The sequence below is a fragment of the Protopterus annectens genome, chromosome 4.part1, assembly GCF_019279795.1.
Source record: "Protopterus annectens isolate FY-2018-M chromosome 4.part1, PAN1.0, whole genome shotgun sequence".
Taxonomy (NCBI): domain Eukaryota; kingdom Metazoa; phylum Chordata; order Ceratodontiformes; family Protopteridae; genus Protopterus; species Protopterus annectens.
Genome location: NC_056734.1, coordinates 588,349,040 through 588,368,956, shown reverse-complemented (window position 1 = coordinate 588,368,956; position 19,917 = coordinate 588,349,040).

The window sequence follows — 19,917 nt, the reverse complement described above, 5'->3', positions numbered from 1 at the left end:
TTCTATCAGAACTAATTGATGACTTCAGCTTAATAGATCCCTTAGAACTTAACAACACAGACAGTATAAGTAGCAAATACACATATTTCTCCCCATACTATAAGACCTGGTCTTGAATTGACATATTTCTAATTTCTCAAAGCTTTGATCTTTATAAAGTACAATATAATCTAGAAGCTAGAGCAATATTAGATCACTCAGAAATAAATTTAACAATATCACAAAATAAAAAGAGATATACTACCCATAATACCTCAAACTGGACTTTAAACTCAATCCTGTTGAAAATTAAAGAAGTGGAACAAGAGATTATATAGTCAATTATTCATTTAAAAGAAAACCTTGTAAATAATGATACTCCTCTGGATATTCAATGGGCAGCCTTTAAAGCCATGACTAGGGGTACCTTCATCCAAAAACCATCATTTTACAGAAAGCAAAAAAGGGAAAATATAAGTAACATAGAAGGTAAGCTAAGACAAATCGAAATAGAATTACAAAGAAACCTTACTCCCACTCTTGAGAAAGAAATGGCAAGTCTACAAAAACAATTAAATGAGACCCTAATGCAACAGTATACATTTACAGAACTAAGAATGCTATATAAATATGCAGAATGAGCTCAGACTCCTTCCAAAATGCTAGTAAGACTTATCAATGTAAGGAACCCTGCATGCAAAAGACAAGCAATAAAATATAAAGCCAAAATTCATAACTCAGATAATGAAATAATACGGGTTTTTGAAGAAATATTTCAATCCATATATGGCCCACAAGATCATATTAATGACAACCTTTTCAAAATCTTTGTGGATAACTTAGACTTCCCCTCAGATCAATGACTCACTATATAATAGTCTTAAAAGTCTATGGACAGAAGAGGAAATAAATAAAGCAATTTAAGAGTTAAAATCTGGGAAAGCTCCTGGTCCTGATGGATATATGGCAGAATTCTATAAACATTTTAAGCAACAATTAACCCCAGTACTTTTAAAGCTATACAATTATATAATTGAAGCTGGGATATCAGACCTTTATTTGAACAATTCCAAAACCATACTTATACGAAAACCAAATACAGACTCCACAAATACAAACAACTACAGACCTATAGTTTTGATAAATATAGATTTAAAGATATTTTCAACAATCTTAGCACACAGGATGCAAAAAGTAGCCTAAGCTTTAATTGCACCTGAACAACTAGGCTTTATGAGTCAGAGACAAATATCGGACAACACATTAACCATTGATGCCCTATCCCATTTATGTGCCAAGGATAAATCCCCTAAATATGCTTTATCAGTTGATGCAACAAAAGCCTTTGACAGAGTCAATCAAAAAATCCTCCTCTTTATACTCTCTCAATTTGGATTCCCTAAAGAATACATAGAAATGATCAAAATGTTATATAGTAAAGCAACTACAACTCTGTATATTAATAAGAAAACATCTAATTCAATACAAATTCTTAATGGACCCAGACAGGGATGCCCATTCTCACCAATCCTGTTTAATTTCTATATAGAAGTATTATTACTACAAATCACTCAGAGAACATATTACCACCTTATTTCAATATCTAAAACCCGAATAAAATACATAGCCTTTGCAGACTATCTCACTATCTACTTTCAATATCCCAATTCTGCTTAAATAAAATCCTATCATCCATAGAAAAGTTTTGCCTAGTATCTAACTATGAAATTAATCCTAAGAAGTCAATTATATACCCAATTAACCCCCTGAGACATAAAGAATTTTATTTCCTGGAGACAAATGTTAAAGTGCAATATACATTGAAATATTTAGGTATAATCTTTAACCATACACAATCAGATATGTTCAATAACAATATAGTTAAAACCTGGTCCAATATAATAGGAAAGATTAACAAATGGGAAAAGCTTAAACTATCCACCTTATCAAAAGCTTCAATACTCAAAATGAATATACCATTTAAATGCCACTTTCATGAAAATTCCAGCTACCTTCTTCAACAAGATGAAAGTTCACCTATCAAAATTTATATGGTACCCAAAAAGTGCAAGAATTAGCTATAATAAACTAATACTATCAAAAGAAAAAGGAAGTCTCAGCCTTCCTGATTTTCAGCTGTACTATGAAATTATTAATGCTAGTCGCATCATGCAATAGCAAACCATGACCCAATATGCAATGAGTGGCATCCACTATGGATTAAATTATTTCACCAAATATTACATCTATATTTAACCCAAAAGTGATTCCTTTCTTAAATCAAGATATCCTTAAGATAAAAACTCACCCAATCTTAATTAATAATTGTGAAATTTTCAAGAAATTACTGATATCAATAAATCTTAAAGACACAATTACTCTGCTACAATCAATACATAACAATCCAGATATAAAATTAGCAAACTCCATGGTAAACCTTGATAAATGCCTATTAATAAAAAATTATACAGTATGGGACTTCTACCAAACAGAAAACCTCTCAATGGAAAATATAATAAACCTACTTAGAGCAAGCAATAATTATAAAGTGATAATTAAACAAATCTTATACTTAGTATAATAACCAAAGATATCAGTGTAATTGAGCAAGATGTCAAATTAGCACAACAAATTCAAAAAAATCCTCAAATAAAAAGAAAATGCTCTCAAATACATATAAATTAATAGCAAAATTAACTATCAAAATACAATACTTTTCTCAAAGTTTTGGGAAGGAAAAGGTAATACCATAACAGACAATCAGAACGAATCAGCTATTAGAAATACTATGAAACTGAAGCCATATAAAAAATGAATATAAACCCAGATCATGATTTTTAAAAATGCATACTATACACCTGTACACCTAAACAAATTCAATTCATCTAAGTCACCTTACTGTCCCTTCTTTCCTAATAAAGAGGCAGATATCCTTCACATCTTCTGGAGCTGCAAAACAGTTTATAAACGTTGGTGCTCACTAAGATTACTCTTAGAGAAATCAGGCTATTCAATATTCACTTTGTCATGAGAGGCAATAATACTGCATATATTCAAAAGCAAGAATAATAATTTCTTTAATCACATAATAATAACACTATGCACCCTATTAAAATCTTACATAGCAAAGAACTGGATAGACAGATCAAGACTAACCTGGTCAGAATACAAAAGCATGGCCAAAAAACATATATCGGCTAAGAAACTTTATACAAAAAGTCAGAAGAACCGAACATATTATCAGAATTACTGCAAAACATTAATTGATATATTATCATAAATTAGAAGACAAATGCTAATCAAACAAAGATATTAAACAACATCTCTTAGCTGGGAGTAGTAACAGCATTAACTAAGGTGAGAATTTTTTGTAAATATGTATATAAAGTTTAGTAGAGTAGACATATATTTGTGTAGGTTGGTGTTATACTTCTAAATTTGCTCTCATTTGTCACTATAATGTACAAGTGAAATGTTAAAACAATATTACTGTGACTAACATATAATATAACCATTTCCTTGTGTTATCTAATACTGTATTCCTAGCTATTTTGAATGTTATTTAGCAAAGTGTGTATTATCTATTGAATAACTTCCTCATGTTAAACATTCTGTAACATTCAACTGTCCACAGTTACATCTTGTTTATTTCTCTACTTGTATTTTATGTGAGAAAATATTCAATAAAATGTTATTTGAAAAAAAAAAGAAACAAACTGAAATAATATTGATTCAACAACATTATCAAGAAAACTATTCATAACATATGCTCAGGAACAACAATCGCTTCAGATTATTAAAAAAAAACTTTCAGGGAATGGAGCATACTAGACATTGCTTGTGCTCCTAAAGAAATTACTGTTACTTCATGTCAAGTTTTACCACCTTTTCTGCATTGATCATAGGGTTATAAAGATTAAATTGTTGCTAGACAATTCTGCCAAACTGATATCTAAACCAATGCACAGATGACTCATTACAGATTTTATATAGAAGCAAATCATTCACAACGTAAAACTAATTGGAGTTATGCATTCAGTGGAAAACTGCAGAAGGAATGTAGAAAGTTTTGAAAGAGAAATTGTTTGAGTGCAAAAAATAATTAAAAAAATATTTAGCATTAAGATCTAGGCATACAATGTCACGGTGATGTATAAGAGCAAGATACCGGATTAAGGTGAGAGAAAAAAATATAAGAAATAAAAAAGAGGACAAACTACAACTTTGAAAACTGAAATAAACAAGCTGGTCAAACAACTTAACCATAGTGTGAGACAAGATCAAGAAAAAAAAAAGAAAATCTATATAAAGACATTTAGCATAATAGGAAACCATTTTACAGATACATAAGATGTGGAAGGAGTGAAGACATACAAACTGATAAATTATGTGCTGATTCTAAAATTTATTCTCAGACACAGATTATAGATATATTTACAAAATCTTATGAAAAACATTTTGGTTCCACAAAGGGGGTTATAAATTGTCATAGTGACATCTGGGTACCCTCTGATACTGAAATCAAATTAGATTATATGGAAAAAGATATATGCAAACTGGTTCATAGGTTCATAGGTTTATAGGTAGGTACTAGGCTATCAGCCCTGGGGCCTATACAAGCCCAGCCAAAAAGGTACCCTGGCTTTTGCCACCTAAGAAAATTATTTTCCTGTGCCACTGTCGAGCAGAGACACACCCTGGGGTGAATTTCCTATTTCCCATCCATTCATCAAGATTTTTTTTGAAGAGTGCTTAGGAGGAGCTTTGTTTGATATAGATAGGTAGTTTATTCCAGAGCATGGGAAGTCTCTGGGACAGGAATCCATCCCTCCAGCATGTTCTGTTTATTGTGGTGACAAGGTTTAGGTCCCTAGAGCATGTAGCTTGAAGGGATTTGGATTTCTTTAAGTGGAACATGTCCAACAGCTCTGGGTTTGACATAGGTTTGTATGTTAGGCAGAGATCACCTCTGAGTAGGCGATATGCAATGGAGTAAAGCTGGAGTTTTTTGAGACGGTCTGCATAGGGCATCTGTTTGAGGCTGGTAATCCTCTTTGTGAGGTATTTCTGTGGCCTTTCCAGTTGTTGTAGATGTCTTGTGAGGTACATACCAAAAGGGGCGTTGTACTCTATAATGGGTCTAATGAGTGATGAGTAGAGGGGAACGATGACCTCTTTTTCTCTGGATGAGAGACCTTTTGTGATGAGGTGTGCCATGTAGAAGGATTTCCTGACTACTGTGGTGATGTGATTATCAAAGGAAAGACTACTGTCTACCTGTGTCCCAAGGTCTCTTATCACACTTTCGGTGTTAAGTATACTGCCGCCTATGTTGTAGTTCATGGGTACAGAGTTTTTACCAAAGGAGATGACAATGCACTTTTTTGGCATTGAGCTTGCGGCCATGGCTTTGACACCAGGCATCTGTCTCAGTGAGGTCCTTTTGTAGAATGCCCACATCATTAGGAGTTTCAATTATGGCTCCTAGTTTGCAGTCATCGGTGAACTTCATTAGACAAAGACCTTCTTTGTTAGCCTGTACTTCAGAGAAGTAGATACCAAACAGGAGAGGACCCAGGACTGAACCCTGTGGTACTCCACTTGTCACTGGTCTGAAATCGGATTTGGAGTCTGCTACTTTCACAGTGTGGGTTCTGTCAGTGAGCCAGTTAGCAACCCATCTTGTGACATAGAGATTTATACCTACTTTAGTGAGTTTATCTATAATTCCAGAGTGGGGGATGGTGTTGAAAGCCTTGGCAAGATCTAGATAGGCTGTCTATGTATTTGGTGACTGCTTCAAAGAAGTCTATCAGGTTTAGGAGACATGATCTGCCTTTTGCAAATCTGAACTGGGTGGGGTCCAAAATTTGGAGATCACCAATGTCTTTGTTTATAAGTTCCATGATGATAAGTTCCATGGCCTTGCAGACCAGGCTCGTCAGGCTAATGGGGTGGTAGTTCCCAGGGTCCGTGGTGGCTCTGCCCTTGTGGAGTGAGATAACCATCGCTGTGTGCCATTCAGCAGGCATAAAGCCTGAGGTGAAGCTATGACTGAACATGGTACTTAGGCGGGGTGCCAGTTCGTTCTGTAGTTCATGTAGAACACAGCCTGGGATGTTGTCTGGTCCCATGGATGCTGCGTTCTTGGCTTTGGAGAGTGTGGTTTTTACCTGTGCAGCCATGATTACAGGAACTTTGCATTCTTCCGGTATAGAGATGGGCTCTTTAGGGGGTGAGAGGGGGGTAAAGTTAGCACTGAACCTGTCTGCCAGAATGTTGGCAATATCAGTTGGGTCTGTATATTTAGTGCCATTGTGCTGTAACTCAGAGGAGATCTGAGTGTTGCCATTGAGATTCTTGACATAGCTATAGAATGCTTTGTGGTTGTCTTTAGAATCAGTGGCAATTTTGTTTTCGTATCTAGCTTTGGAGGATTTTATCAAGGATTGCAGCTTCTTACTGAGGCTGACCAGTGAGCTCCACCACTCATGGAATTTTATTCTCTTTTGCAACAGTTTCTTCCTTCTGTTGTACAGTTTGTTTATGGCAGGGGACCACCAGATTGGCTTCCTTTTTTTGGAGGATAGTGTCTTGGTTCTGTTTGGGATAACACGATCCATGCACTCATGTAAGTGCTTATAAAGTGCAATCATGTAGGATTCAGTAGCCGTAACTGGTTGTCCATCTGCATGGGTGTCATGAAGTTCACCACTTCTGTCTTAAGAAGCATGAAGTTGGCTTTGGAGAAATTTTTACCATGGTTTCCTTAATGGGGGGTGGGAGCAGGATGTGGATATCTAGGGTAATTAGCTTATGGTCGGATTGGACCAATGAGGCATTGACATCAGGTGTGGAACATCAGTCACTCATGTTGATAATGACTAGATCTAGGATATTGTTGCCCCTGGTGAGGGTGTGGATAAGCTGATCCAAGGCATTGGAGTTTATGAATTCCAGAAAGCGTTGAGTGAAGGAGTTGGTACATGAGTAGTTTTCCCAGTTAATGGTGGGGTAGTTGAAATCGCCCATTATTAGGGTGTTTGGTTGAACCATAATATTTTCCAGTACAGCAAGAAAAGAGCAGTGAGAATCCTGGGGCATGGTGGGGGATCTGTAGCAAGCTACAATTTGGATTGCAGTATTGCCCAGAGTTAGTTGCACTTGGATAACCTTGGCTGCATTATGCTGACCAACTAGCCTGGAAGTGTGGCTATCCTTAATGAATATGGACATACCTCTGCCTTTGGTGTTCCGGTCCAGGTTACATGGACGAAAAGTGTGGTATGAGTTATAGCCTGTTAGTGCAGGGGTACTCTCTGGATCCTTGAACCAGGTCTCAGCCACTGCACAGATATCGATGTTCTCCATTTTAAGGAGTGCCTCCAATGAGTGCATTTTGAGATTTAAACTTCTAGCATTGAGTAGCATCACCCTCAGTTTTTGCTTGCCTGTTCCTGTTATGGTGGTGAATTTGTCATTTGAACCTTGACTAGAAAAGGCACTATAGAGGTAAAAAGAACCTTAGCCCATATCCGGAATCCCAGGGGTGACAGGTGCAGGCCATCTCTGGCAAAGCATCATGGTCTGTTGACAATGTCATCCTAGGCAGACAGACAGTGAATCCCTTTATAACGGCACCAGAAGCTTAGCCAATTGTTGAAGTCAATCGTTTTGTCCTTGTACTGCAACATCATTCTGGGTGATGGCAGAATGCTACTCAGGGCTAGGGTCATACCTGCCTGGGCTACAAGATCAGAGAGCTCTTCCATGTCTCTTTTCATGTAGTCCAGGGATGTAAGTCTCAGGTCATTCACACCAACATGGACAATGACAGAGTCATATTTGTACTTGTTGTGGAGTGACCTGAGTGTGTGGGTTATGTGGCGGATCCTGGCACCCAACAGGCAGCTGACAGTAACCTTCTCCTTGTTTAGCCTGGTGAGTGGGACATCAGTGTGCCTGACTATAGAGTCACCTATGACTAGTGTGTTGGGTACGTTGTTTTGCCTTATTGGCTGTGGTTGAGTGGCACACTGAGTCTGCAGGCTATGTGTCATTTGGGTTGTGTTGGGGGTGGAGGTTGCTTGCATTTCTGCTTTGGAGGTCTCTGTTGCTTGAGCAGATTATTATTGAGAGCCTCCTCAAATGTTTTTGTGTTTCTATGTGTGGATTTTGGTGGTGTAGATTTAGTGAGACTATGTGATGAGTGTGGTGTGGTGCAAGTGTTTGCCTTCTCCTCTTGACTGTCAAGTTCAGTCTTGATTGGAGAGAACTTTACCTCCAGTTTGGCTAGATAAGTGCATCTCTCACAGGTTGTAGTGTTGGGTGGTAGGAGGAGAGGGTTGTCTGTATACATGAGGCAATTTCCACATTGCTCCAAGATGCCCAGATTCATCAGATAGACAGGAGAGAACACTGGGAGCTGACCCTTGGACATGCCAGAATAAAAAAATATTTTCCTCTAGATAAGTGAGGAAAGTGAGTACAAGAGCTGTTTTTTTTTTCTAAGCAAGTGAGGAAAGTAAGTACCAAAACTGTTTTCCTCTAGGTAATGAGGAAGGTTGAGTGCTGTAGTAATTAGTAGGTTATTTAGTGCTTACAAGTTCTGAACAAGTGCTGATCATGAATAAGCAAATTCAAGTGCTAAAACTAAGAATCTGTACCTGGACTAAACTAGTTACAAGAAAGGGGGGAAACAAGTGCAAATGTGGGCTTTTAAATCAGAAAGTTGAGAGAGATGGAAAAACTGCCCAAACGGCCAATAACTACAATTTCTGGGACAGAACCACTCCTTATGTGGTAAATAACATACCTAGTGCTTACCACTCACACTGATAAGCTAGAAGGCTTCCCTCCAACACAGAAAGCTTGGGGGGGGGGGGGGCTCAGAAGCTTACATACAGTCCTGGATACAGAAAATCTGAATCTGGACTACACTAGTTACAGGAAAGTTTTTTTTTTAATATATATATATATATATATATATATATATATATATATATATATATACAGAAAAGTAGCTAAAAGAGCAGTAAAAACAATTCAAATGCAGTGCAAGCTAGCACACTGAAGTATGTAGCAATGTTAGGCCAAACAGTTTAAAAAATGCAATTAAATTAAAAATGACTAAAAACAAGTGCAGAAGGAGTCTATTAGGTAGAATGAGGTAAAGAGATGGGACGGGGGGGGGTGTCGCAGATCAAATCTACAGTGGGGTGGGGCAATTGCAAAAGCCTCCAAATTTAAACAACAAGACAGTAATAGGGAGGGTGGGTATGTGAAAACCAACACCTTCAGCAGAGATCTGAAAAGCTATACAGTGAAGCAAAAATAACAGTGAACAGCTCTGAAGTCAGCCAGCAATGATATAAAATTAGTCAAACAATTACCAGTACACAACTCTGAAGTGCCAGACAAATATACTCAGCTCTGTATATCTCCAAATAGTTTGAAGAGCACTCTGTCAGGATACAGGAAGGCTCCAGCAATGATATGATATGGATCAAAACAAAGCACAGGGAAGAGACAGAATTAGTAATAATGAACTGAGAAACACTTCAGCAAGAATTTACAGTACCATTATATCTATTATTTTCTAGGTCATATAAATATTGTTAGATTCCTCAAAGCTGGAGACATGCACTTATTAAACCTGTATTTGAGGGAATGGAGATTAGGACAAACCCAGAGACATGCAGACTCTTAAGTCTACGTTCATGTTGTGGAAAAATAATGGGGAAGGTAATATTGTATAGGTTATTGTCAGAACTGGAAAAGTTGGAAATTAAAACCATATGCCAGCATGTGTATGTTGAAAATAGATCTTTGACAACCTGTAACATGATGTTCTGTAACAATATGATAGCTATGAATGAAAAATTGTGCTATGATATAATTTATATAGATTTAACTGCAGCATTTGACAGGGTCATATACAAAACACTGATCAATAAATTATAATAACTAGATACTGATGCAGTCTTAATAAGAGGAATAGCTGAATGGCTTACAAATAGAACATGGCAAGTATCATACAGCTATTGGATAGGTGAAATTCTTGGCTAAGTCAGGGTGTTCCATAGGGCTCTATGCTAGGCCAATATTTGTTTTGACTGTATCTTTCAGACCCATTTTTTTCCTCTCAGGTGATCTACATTCTATATGAAGATGTCATGAAGTTGAGCAAACTGATTACATGTGTTACAGATATGGCATGTCTGCAAAAGAACTTGACTAAATTGAACATTTGGGCACAGGAGAATAGTATGCTGATAAATACATCAAAAGCTAAGCATATAAGACTTTGGAGACATAGATTAGAAGGTGAATATTTAATACAGCAAACTTTAGATTAATTTAAGGACCTGGATATATGAGTATTTCCAGCTTTGAGTTTCTCTAATCATATCAACCGATTGGTTAATGACAGTTATAGAACTGTAGGTTGTTTAAAAATATTTAAACAGTCTAGGAAATAAGAAATGATGAAGTCATTGTTTGCTAATTACATTAGATCCAAACTTGAGTATGGGATAATAATATGGAAACCATATAATAAAATAAGCGTGAGTAAACTGGAAAGAGAAAAGTAGAAATGTACCAAGGACATCCAGGTACATGAAAATTTAAATTATTATGAAAGACTAAAATATCTGAACTTGTACAGTGTCTCATACAGATATTTCAGAGGAGATCTTATTCCGGTGTATACGGGATTTAGAGATAACTACTTCTGGGAATGGTTGGGGTTATCAAAATTTAGTAGAGAATCATCAGACAACCTATGTAGAAGTTTCTATAGAAATAAGAAGTGTAATAATCGGTTCTTTGAGAGAGAGCAGTTGATGCTTGGGACAGTTATGTTAGAGCAAGCACTAGTTTAGATATATTTAAGAACAGCCTGGACTCTTATTACGGGAGAAACTATTTTGGTATAGTGGCAAGCTAGAAGGGCATTAATGTTCATGCTTGAAATATTTGTATATATGTATGTATGTATATATATATATATATATGTATATATATATATATATATGTATATATATATATATATATATATATATATATATATATATATATATATAAAACATCCTAAGTGCTGACAAAAAATATCTGAAGTTTAAAATATTGACAGTTGGAGAAAAACTAAACAAAAGTAAATCAACTTTAAATGAAAAACAATAATTCAGAAATTAGTTGCAATATTTTGAATATTATTATGTCTGATAAAATGAGATGAGCACAGCTGAGCCAAACAACATTTTGACAATACCTGCACTACCTTTTTATTATCAGAATGAAAAAAAATAATTTTCTGTTATTCAACTCTCATTACTAAACTACCATGGCTGCCCAAATTAGCATCAGTTACAAAAATGAGATGTCATTCTTCTTTACAACTTGCCAGACATGTGACCAAGACAACACTATTTTTTAAATATATTCCTATACTTACCCAATCCCCAATTGCATCAGTGTACAACTGAAAAACATCCAAAGAGACCCAATCTACTTGTCATACAGACATATCATCAGAGCTGGATCATGTTTGAATGGGACCTTACACATAGTAATGGACCAGGTTCCACCTCCCATCCACAGACAATCCAGTGTCCCATACTTGGCTCTGTCTCTTACAGTTACTATAAGCACTGTTCAAGTCTGTCAGTGTACATAAAATTTTCTTCTTTATATTACAAAGATTGCAAACATGTGGATTTCATTTAAAACTTTTATTTCAAATTTCATAGTGCAAACACTGATGGTCATTTTCTAAACAATGCAAAATATTCTCACATTGAAAACAGACTTAGCATGAGCAACAGCAAACTTATCCTGCATGGAAACCTGCATTCATTGAAAACGCATGTAGCCAGTGGTGGATTATTTTTGGGCCAGGGCTGTTTTCAAACTACGGGCCCCCTGAACACATTTTTAGGATTATGCGTAAATACATATGTTCTTTTATTTATCTTTCTGATTGTTTGAAATTATATATTTTTTAATATGGCAACTTTTGTTAGACTGTGTTTTAAATGTATTGTCTTGAACATTTTTTCCAGTAAGCAGTGAAACAAAATGTATGAAACAATATTTTTTGATTCATTCTTTGTTGACCTGGTTATTCCCACTAGCATGGTAGACTGTTTTCATGGGACACTAGAGATAACATTTATACTACTAGGGTAAGTTTGACCAGGGCTTTGGAGAACTCCCCAGCTTTTTTCTATAGTTCCTGGGGGATTTTTTTATATCCATCTGAGCTACCACCAACTCATGCACATGGAAACTCAGTTTAATGTTTTGTCTGAAGTATGCCACATACAGTCTTATAACACCCCCATATGCTCTACTGCAGTGTCAGCAATCAATCTACATGGTGCAGGAAAAGAACCCACAGCATTCTTCACCAAAGCTAAGTGCGATACCTCTTGTACCACTGACAGTGTCAACACCAAAAAAGACAAAAGTACCAATTTCTGAAAATTTCAACCATAAAAGACCATTCAATGTGCTGTTATTATAATCTATCAGTATCTGTACTCAATAATTACAGCCACTTTATTGACTTCGGATTGTGATAGAAATGGCCACAGTAAAGTATTCCAACTTGCTTTTGACAGCTGCATACTAGTCCAGTACAGATAGATTGACTTTTTAATTTTCATCTCAGCAGCTTCAGTTATTTTCATCCACAGACATCCCCAAACCCAGCAATTATACATATATTGTTGACTGTATCCTTCACAGATATCTGTGTAAAAATGAATAATGATAATAATGGACATAATCATATATTTGCCTAAAGTCACCACTTCCTTAGAAGGCACAAACAGCCACAGCATATCAACCAGGATGCTAAAAGATGCTGGCAGGAAAATATATTGAAATATCCAGCAAAGTTTATTAAAATACAACACAAAGTTTAATGCTTTTGTCCTATAATTAGAATGACTTCTTCAAAACTGAAACTCAAACTACCACCCATTTTTATGTAATACCACCAATTAAGAACCAATAATAAAGGCTATCAATAAATTAAGGAATTTAAAGATATAGACCCCACCAATTTATATACAATACAACATACAAGTAAAATATAAAACATAATAACTACACATGAAGCACAATAACCCTAGGAGCATATAACATACTGACAACAGGAGATAATAAATAACCTAATACCTATGAATGAATTGCCATAAAAGTATACAATCACTATAATTTTGCTGTTCTTAATATCAGCACAGGCATTACTGAAATCAATTCATTCAACCCTGGGAGCCTATTTGCTTGTAAAGATAGTTGTCAATATAGTTAGGTAAAGGTATACAATCACATAATTTAACTGATCTTAATTTCAGCACAGGCACTATTGAAATCAGTTCATTCAACCCTGCAAACCTATTTGCTTGTAAAGATAGTTGCCAATATAGTTTTTTTATATTCAAGCAAATATTCACAGTAGCCATCTCTGGGCTTTTTCTGCAATTGTTCTAAAACATAAAATTAAAAAAATGACTATTAGCACAAATACGTGTCTATATCATATTATCTTACGATGTAAATAGCTAACACTATTTCATCGTATCGAATCAACAAAATATTGAACAAACGGAACAGCAAATTTTTCCCAGTGAAAAAATTCGCTGCTCTGTAAAAAAATAAAATAAACCTAAACACAAACTTAAGTGGCGAGCTTCGCCCTCCACACCCCCCCTACTTAAATAAACCAACTCCGAGATCACACCATAGTGGAGGAAATGGCAAAGTCCTGAAGACGGCCTACTGAATTTTCTCCCTGGGAAAACATTTGATGTTCCGTGACTTCACTATTTTGCCATTTCAACAGTATTGGATCGACTAAATAGCATTCGCTATTTAGTCCATTCGATAGCATCATATAGACCCACAAATACAGGCATGTTTAGCTAAAGAATTAGTATCTACATTGTGCAATATATCATAAACATGCTGGTATATACTTTTTAGAGTCCTTTCAGTTTTCCCAATATAAAAGGCACCACAAATACAAAGACTAATATATATTACCCCAGAGCTTTTACAATTATAGTACATCTGTACCCTAAGGTGTATTTTATGACTGTTAACCATTATATCCTCCAAATTTCACCCACAGAGAGCCCACACTCACCAGCAGTTATAGTCACTTTGCTGACTGTGTACATCCCTTATTGTTATGAAAAAACAAATTACATGGACTTTACTAGAATCTTTGGATGAACTACATGAATCTGTAACAAGATCACTAGCACCTGACCAAAAGATCCAGCCATGTGTAGCACAGTTTAAATAGAAAAGTACTTATGAGGGCATAATAAATATTAATTATCTGATAATATATGTTACATCAATATGCACAATCTCTACAGAATTAAAGGTTATCTGAATAATTCCACATTAAAGGAGAACTATTACTAATGCAGATGTTGCTACTAGCAAACAACTTTGCATTTTAGTGCTTCAGATAGAAATGCAGTGATTGCCGCTCTTGAAGAATAAATTGCCTGGGTTACATTAAAAAATTGATGTGCTGTTCATATTGCCATAACATTTCCTGAACTAGATCAGCTATGCATTAGGAAATGGCTGGCAAACAATAACAACAGTTTCATGAGACATGCAGTACTGAAGACAATTAAGGATCCTACCTTAAATTCTCATTTGTTTCAAAGCACTGTCTGGTAAAGGGACTTTCTCTTCATCACACAGTATGTAAATGAATGCAGAAAGATTCAAACCCTGCACCCTTGCCACAAGAAGTAGCTCATAGCAAGCTGGAACTTTAGTCCTTTGCACTAACTGCCAGAGTAGCAGTTTTGAACTAAATGTGGAAATCCTTTACAGTCTGATCTTGTAGAGAAGACTGCATCACAATAAATGAGGTTTGGTAACAAACCAATTTGCCCGGGGATATCTTCAGGTGGCGGGTTTAGATTGAAATAGTAATGGGTTTTAGGAAGGTAAGGGAAGAAGCTAGTTGGGGGGGTGGTTAAATAGGAAAGTAGGATGATCGGGAGTAATTGAGGTAAGTGTAGGGAGGGGCTTAATAAGTTTTGTGAGAAGTAACTTAGCAAGGAATCACATTTTGGCATGACCTTGCTATAGCAGGTTCTATGTCCAAGAAGACCTGTGGATGCTGGTGTAGTCAGATAGGCTTTGGAATGATTGGCTATGTAAGAGGTGAGTAGTGTTTGCTAGCAAGGGTTTACGGTGTGTGTGGCTGTGTCTGTGAGTTTTTTTTTTTTTAATGTGTTGCTGGAATTCCAGTTGGGGGGGGCAGTATCATGTGTTTTGGATGAGTACAGCTGACATTTATCTGGGGGAATTCCTGTATAGGGAGCTTTGGGCTGTTGGAAAGGCTTGCCGATGGGGGGGGGGGGGTTGCATTGTTCTGTCAAGTCCTCGTAGTGAAACGTTTGAAGTACAGGAAACTTGGAGTAGTTAATAAGCTAATTAGAGATTGAGTTTATATGAAATCAGGGTTTTGTCCATCTTCAAAAAAAAAAGAGAGAGAGAAATGTGTTCATCCCCTACTTGTTAATGCGTGTGATGTTGGGGATGTGGGGGTGCACTCATGTCATGAGCGTGACATTGATGTTGCAGGTTTCACCATATCCCATACATAGTATTGCTTCAAGAATTGGGGATTCAAAAAATAAATAAATAGATAAATAAATGAATAAACACATAAAAGAGATACTCTGGGAGTGTTAATGCTATTAATTTGAGAAGTGGGTGGAATAAGAGAAGGCTATGTGAATTGCCGCACATTTTCTGAAATGGGTGTTTTCCATTGGTTGCGAGTTGCCTGCGAAGGATAGCGGCAGCTGCTCATACTTTGTGCAGCGTTAACGTCCGTTATTGTGGGCAGGTTTAAAGTATTGACTTGTGAGGCACAGGCCCTATATATTGCATTAGCATGACTCTTGTCTACCTCTCAAATGTACTGATTTTATTATATAAAAAAATGTCCAGAAGTTTGCTTCAAAATTTTGGCCTATTTTCATAAATCTTGGTTTTCTATCAGACTGGGAATGACTGCTTTGTTGTGTGGTTGGCCACATGGCACGCCATTCAGTTTTCCTGGATTGTAACAGACATCCCTGATTTAGATGTGAAAACTTTGTCACTATTCCTCTGTGACTGTTGGAGAGGGGGTGGCAAATTGCATTTAGTAACTCATGGCAATGGTTAGGCTTGTGGAATTGTTTCACATCGGGGGGTGCATGCTGGTAAATGCTGTATTAATTTTTCCGGGTCGCAAGTTGATAGCATAGATATTGAGTGTGTCCCTGCTGTTATAACATCAAGACTACATTTTTATGTTAATATAGCCAGTGTTGTGGTTGTGGATTATGTTTAGTTCTTTCATTGGTGGTTTAGTGTGCTTCCTCTGACGCTTGATTTGTGGTCTGTTTCAGTGTGAGGTGCAGTGCTGAATGCTTGTTATGGGATATTCATAGCTATGTGGTATTTTTCTGCACCCTGCTGTCTAGTTTCCTTTTAGTGCTTACTTTTGCTTTCTTATTTCATTGCTGGATTAGGGTTGTGTTTCAATTACGTTGTTGGTTTGTGGTCTCTCTTGGTGCATTGCAGTGCTTACTTGCTTGCAATCACAATTCCATAGTCTCCCTGAAAACTGATGCTTTCTGGCATAAATTCAGGGTGGTTTACACACTTTCTAAGCAAATGAGCTCATTGCAGATTATGCTTACGTGTAAAACCCCTTAACAGTGTAGCAGCTGTTCCCCTGTCACTCATGTGGTCATCATGTTATCTTTTGCAATAGGGGGTTGTGTTCGCAAAGTCCTGCACATTTCCATAATCATCCTGAAAGTCTGGTACTTGCATGACCATGTAGACAGCAATCTCTGAAAGCAAAGGTTGCTACAGTTATGGCTATTATCCCTCCACCATGTCATGAGCAGGGTGGATAGCAGCTCAGTGCGGTAGCTATTAATTATACAATTTGACTTTGTATTATGGAATTAGGGGTGGAGCCTTGTAAAGAAGGAAGTTATTAAGTGATAGTAGACATGTTCTGGGGATCTCAGTGCGTGTGCTTCGGGCTAGAAAGTGGGGTGGCAACAAATTGGCATGGTGTATACATGGATCTTTCAGGACTTGATAGCTCCACATTAAGTAGGGGAGGTACATCCCTACAGTGAGTTGTCTAGGACTTCCTTATGTCTAGTAGAGAAGAAATTCATGCAGAGTTACAGTTGTCTTTTATCTTGCAGATGGCAGAAATGAAGAGTTGCAGCAGTTAGTGGCCCGAGTGAAGTGGACTTAACAGGTAAGTATGAGGCTACGGTGGAGATGCTGGCTGCTGAAGCAGTAAGCAGTGATGTTAGTTCTTTCCAGCAGTGGGTCCACTGAGAACAGAAGATGAAGAGAAGGTAAAGAGAATAGAGCATCTGAATATGGAGAGGTTCTTGGCTTGAGTAGAATTTGCAGGAAGGAGTCCAGCAGATGCAAGGTAATGTTTTTGATTTTGTGCATGGAGCAGCAGGAGTGAATTGAGGGCTGCATTACTGTTAGCCGGGGTTTTCATAGGAAGGGGTCAGGTTGTAGGAGTATTATCATTTGAGCACACCGCATAGCATAGGAGTTTTGTGTATTTATTATACCAAGTAATTGCTTAGTACTGAAACAATATATTAGGTGGGGAATTTGGGTAGGGATTTGTGTTCATACAGATGCTACTGGTAACTGGTAGGGACTTTGTTGGGAAGCTTTAGATGGGAGAATTTGCATGATGGCTTCATACATCATGTCACTAAGTTCAGGGTAGCTCAACACTGGCTTTTGCAGAATGGTGTTTGCTAGTTAGGCAGTGTGGCTTTGTGCATGATCTCTAACTACAGGGAGAGGACCACAACAAAATTTGGAATGGGGCCAAATGTTTGCTGTCTGTGGGGAGTTGTGGATATGCTATGGATCAGGTGTAGTGTTGTGGTTGGTAGTGGCAGGGCAGGTGGGGAACATTGACTGTTGTAATGGGTAAGTTGGTGCAGTAACCATGAGTAGTGGCAGTTAGGTAAGCTTTAGTGCATTGGTAGAGGGTTTTGTTTGAGAAGGATTTTTTTATTTTCTTGGTCAATGACAGCAATGGGGGATTAGTATGCTTGGGGAAGGAGATAATGCAGTTGGCTAGGGTATGAGCTAGGACTGTCACTAGGAAGTAGCAAGTTTGGGGAAGTTATGGTTAGCTCTGAGTGGTGTGGCTAGGGTACTAGCCAGGATTGTCGTTAGGAAGTAGTGAATTTTGGGGGTGTTTAAGCTTATGCAGGTGTTCAGGGGGTCCAAAGCAGTCAGCACATTAATTAAGGGCATAGTATTGTGGCAGTGTTACCTTTCAGGTATGATATCTTTCTGGAGTTCCTTCACTGCTGGGCATCATAGGTGAGTTTTCAGGATCTAATTCATGGCGGAGTTGAGTAATGGAGCATACGTCTAAGTGTACAGTTTTTCCCACAATGTCCACATTTTGGCCTTATATTTTGGGCCATTTTTCATAACATTCTGGGTTTCTGGAAATTAGTGTCAAATCATTAAAGTTAAAATTAGAGAATTTCCCTTCAGAGAATTCATGATACTGCAAACTTGTTCTATCTTTTTAAGTTTGCAACAGCAATATTTAAAATTATCCCTATTTTGGGCTTTGTCCCACTTTTGTTTATGGCTTTCTCCAGATATCTTGATTTAAGAAGCTGAAAGGTATGTAAGGGAGTTTTGTGTGTGTGTGTGTGTGTGTGTGTGTGTGTGTGTGTGTGTGTGTGTGTGTGTGTGTGTGTGTGTGTGTATATATATATATATATATATATATATATATATATATATATATATATATATATATATGGTTCTATGTTACTTGATCAAAATGTCATTATCTCGAACATGAAACACTGAGACCTATTAAAGTGAAAGTGCACTACATCGAAAGTGCACTTTCGCAAAAGCCGGTTTCTCTGAACCTCAAAAAAAAAAAAAATACTTTAAACAGCATTTTGCAGTGGGGGGCAAAACCCCCCTGCACCCCCACCCCCTACTTAAATATACTAAATCTGAGATCGCACTAAAGTGGGGAAAAGGATATATTTCCTTATCTCCACTGTAATATGATTCGGAGACCCGGCTTTAGCGAAAGTGCACTTTCGATTTAGTACATTTTTGTTTAAATGGGTTCGATCTTCTGGTTGTCGAGAAAATGTGTTTTCGACAATCAGAAGTAGACTCATATATATATATATATATATATATATATATATATATATATATATATATATTGTTTTGTTTTTTTTTTTATTTACTTTTATTTATTTACATTTGTTTACCAGGAAATTCCAACTGGACTCAGGTCTTTTTTCAGTGGAGGCCTGGGGAGAAAAGCTCCAGAGAACAATAAATGAGCAGCAGAGTACATGAAAAATAATTGAATATACATACAATAGCAAATAATACATATTGCAGCAAACATTAGCTATACATACAATATTAAACATAGTAATGAACAGATATACCAATATCTAGCTAGAGGCTAGGGATAAAGTTAGGATGTATATACAGATAGTACTAAGCTCAAACTGATACTGTTCTAAACTCATATACCTAAATCTTATATACAAATATTGCACTAAATTCAAGCAGATATAAAACAGAAGTTCCACACGAAGATGGAACAAGCTAGAAGGACTAATGGGATGGAAGAGGAAGATAGAGGAGTAAGAGAGGACACTGAGTGAGTAGTATATGTGGTAGTGAGAGGAAGTTAGGTGTAAGTCAGTTGCATATGTATTTGGATTTGAGATGAAGTCAAGTAGTTAAGCATGTTATAACAGGTCTGAGAGATTGTGTGAGGAGGGAAGGGGAGAGTAAAGGGTGAGCCAGAGCCTGCAGAGGAAGGAATGC